Raw genomic sequence first — 3,858 nt, 5'->3', positions numbered from 1 at the left:
GGCCCGCAGAGTTGTGCTGAGCCAATCCTGCCACCTAGTGCCCACAGCTCCGGGAGCCTGGGGAGGTCGCTTGTTTTTCTTTCCTTTCTCATCTTTATTCACCAAGCCATGACCTCCCCAGTACCCTAGTTCAGAGAAAAATAAGGCTTGGATGCCTCATCTGTTCATGAATTTTGGTTTTTCTTTCAAGGTAGGCTTTGTTTGGCTTTGAGGGATGCCAATTTTCTGTTGAGTGATCGTAAAGAGAATATTATTTGGACACCAAAGAAAGAATGCCAGGGTCCTGGGCAAGGAAAACTTTCAATAAACCCCAGCTGCTCATCTCACTTCATCAGCTGAGAAGTCCAGACCTTTGGTCTAGGGAAGAAGAAAATAGACGGGCAACAGTGTGAGCGTTTAACAGCATGCTTTGGGGTAAAACAATTCGTCGCCCTCTCCCGCCTGGAGTCCCTGTGGCAGATTCAGAGAACCAAGCTCCCTAGATCAGCCCCTGGAGTCACTTAATGCACATTTATCAGAGGAGCAGGTGGGATGCAGGGGGCACTGGCAGTGGCTTTGTAAGAAGCATGCGTGGCAGCCCCTGACGGCCAGAGTGGTCCATCAAGAGAACAGTCTGGCGACGATGCCCTTTGTTTCACATCTACTAAGAGAACTTCAAATCCATTGATTGACTTTCCAAAGATTTAATTCTTTTTTCCATTTTTTTTAGGGAAGGGAGTGCAGAATTCAGAAAGCTGGGATTTAAGCCCTAGGTTTGCCTCTTACTAGCCATGAGAGAAGTTTTTTTCTAAGCCATCTTTTCCCCAGTCAGTCAAACTGGGGTAGTATCAGTAGCTACCCAATAGGGCTGTTTTAAGAATTAAGGGATGAGGGCTTCCCTGGTGGCGCAGTGGTTGAGAGTCTGCCTGCCAATGTAGGGGACACGGGTTCGAGCCCTGGTCTGGGAGGATCCCACATGCCGCGGAGCAAGTGGGCCCGTGAGCCACAATTGCTGAGCCTGCGCGTCTGGAGCCTGTGTTCCGCAACAGGAGAGGCGGCGATAGTGAGAGGCCCGCACACCATGATGAAGAGTGGCCCCCGCTTGCCGCAACTGGAGAGAGCCCTCGCACAGAAACGAAGATCCACCACAGCCATAAATAAATAAATAAAGCACACCTAGTATAGTGTAATTTAAAAAAAAAAAAAAAAAGAATTAAGGGATGGGATACATGTAAAGTGCCTGACTGTTCTGCAGTGTTCAATAGGCGACAGCTGTTCGGTAATTTGACCATGGTTGCAGGGTAGGCTAAATAATGTCCTCCCCAAACATGTCTGTGTCCTGATCCCTAAAGTCTGTGAACATGGTACTTTACATGGTAAAAGGGATTTTGCAGATGTGATTAAGTTAAAGATCTTGAGGTGGAGATACCCTGAAATACCTGATATACGTTTCACAATGTGTGTAGAAGTGGCACAATGGTATTTTTATGGAGAGGCTCACTGCTGTTGGTCTTGTTCAGGGTTCCCAAAGAGGTCAGAGCTAGGAGGGAAGGCTGGTGGTGACCACATTCCTCCACCCACGGTTGAGGGCAGGGCTGCACCATTCAAAGGGCAGACACGAGGTCACTTTGTTTGTTCTCAGGAACAACATCGCCTGAGCGAGCAGAGCATGTGGGTCCCACACTCAGCCCCCATCCTTCGTGAAGTCTCAGTTGTGGCCAAGAGCCAGTGAGCCAACTTTCCCACTATGCAAAGTGAGCTTTCTGCCAAAGCAGGAATCGCCAAGAAAGTACCCAAGGGATTGAGGTTTTTGTCCCCCAAGCCGCTTACTTAGAAAAGGGCCCCAATTGATGACCCAGTAGAGAGAGGACTGAAGGATCTGAGAACCCCTAAACCCAGACATGGTCCCCCCGCAGTGAGACTGGAACTGACATCGGTTACCATGGCTTCCACGAAGTGTCAGGATAATACACTAAGTCATTACTTGTCATTTGTACCTTGATTCCAATTTGCCTTTTTCTTCCTACTCCTTCAGTGAATTGCTCTGCTTACTACAGCTTATAAATGCTGGCAAGGCTAGACCACACCTCACATCGATCTTCTATATTTTTCAGAACTTTCCTGGCTATTCCCATCGACTTGTTTTATTTCGACTTTAAGATCAGCTTGTCAGGTTATGAAAAAAAAATCTGTTGACATTTTAAATCAAATATAATTATATCAACTTTGTAGATTAATTTAGAAAAAAACTGACATCTTTAGGCTTTCGAGTTTTGCTTTATAAGAATAAGATATATCTGGGGGAGGGATAAATTGGGAGTTTGGGATTAATAGATGCATACTACTATGTATAAAATAGATAAACAACAAAGATTTGCTGTATAGCACAGGGAACTATATTCAATACCTTGTAATAAACTGTAATGGAAAAGAAAAAAAAGAATAAGATATGTTTCCATTTACTGAATCTTCTTTTACGTCCTTTAATAGAGTTTAAGGGTTTTGTGTGTGTGTTCTGCATATTTCTTTTAAAATGTATTTGTTGGTATTATTCTTTTTATTGTTACTATAACATCTTTTGTCTTATATCTTATAAAATTGACTAGTATGTATGAGGTTTGGGGGTTGTCTTCCTACTCAACTGTCATATTGTTTTTAACAGGTTTTCAGTTGATATTCTAGAATATTCCATGCATTCAGCCATAGCTTTTGCAAATGGTATTAGTTTTGCCTCCTCCTCTTCATAACTGAGTGTGATCTATGGTTTCCTGCTCTGCTGTCTTTATCTGGTTTTGGTATCAATATTGTGAAACCCCTTCTATCCCTACAATCTCTACGTGGCGCCTTCCCCTGCCCGGCAACCCCCAGCACCCTGGTCCTTACCTGAACATCCATGGAGGACAGGTGTGATGTCTTTTTTTTTTTTTTTTTAAACATCTTTATTGAAGTATAATTGCTCCACAATGGTGTGTTAGCCCCTGCCTTACAACAAAGTGAATCAGTTACACACATACATATGTTCCCATATCTCTTCCCTCTTGCATCTCCCTCCCTCCCACCCTCCCCATCCCACCCCTCTAGGTGGTCACAAAGCACCGAGCTGATCTCCCTGTGCTATGCGGCTGCCTCCCACTAGCTATCTATTCTACATTTGGTAGTGTATATATGTCCATGACACTCTCTCACCCTGTCACATCTCACCCTTCCCCCTCCCCATATCCTCAGGTCCATTCTCTAGTAGGTCTGTGTCTTTATTCCCGTCTTGCCACTAGGTTCTTCATGGCCTTTTTTTTTTTTTTTCCTTAGATTCCATATATATGTGTTAGCATACTGTATTTGTTTTTCTCTTTCTGACTTACTTCACTCTGTATGACAGACTCTAACTCCATCCACCTCATTAAGGTGTGATGTCTTTAACGATCAGAATAAGATATTAACCGCATATAAAGTAACCTACCTTTCTGTAATTTGCCAGTCTCTGAATTCATCAGCCTTTCCCAAACATTTGGGCTAACACATTCCTGTCACTTTATTCTGGAGGCAGAGAATAGGATTAAACAAACACTAAGCCTGCAAGGTTCAGTCTTTGCCTAGTGATAGTCATGGGACCTGAAGCGGGAGTCTGTCGGGTCGTGTATCTGGCAACAGAACACTCTGATTTGTGATGTCAGCGTGTACATGGGTATCGTTCCGGCCAGTCCCCTCCCTGAGCACCGCTACCTTGCGCTAGCTCAGCCCAGCACTGCCTTTCCTTGGGGGCCAGCAGGCCCGTGGGCAGAGACACACACTGAGTGAACTCTCCTCATGGCATTAGCTTCTCATCTAAAAATGTGAGAGTTACTCCTATTTAAAAAAAAAAGAAAAGATCAAGCGATGAAA

This window comes from Balaenoptera acutorostrata, chromosome 8 (assembly GCF_949987535.1).
Source record: "Balaenoptera acutorostrata chromosome 8, mBalAcu1.1, whole genome shotgun sequence".
In the NCBI taxonomy this organism is placed as follows: Eukaryota; Metazoa; Chordata; class Mammalia; order Artiodactyla; family Balaenopteridae; genus Balaenoptera; species Balaenoptera acutorostrata.
This window is presented reverse-complemented; position numbering follows the sequence as displayed.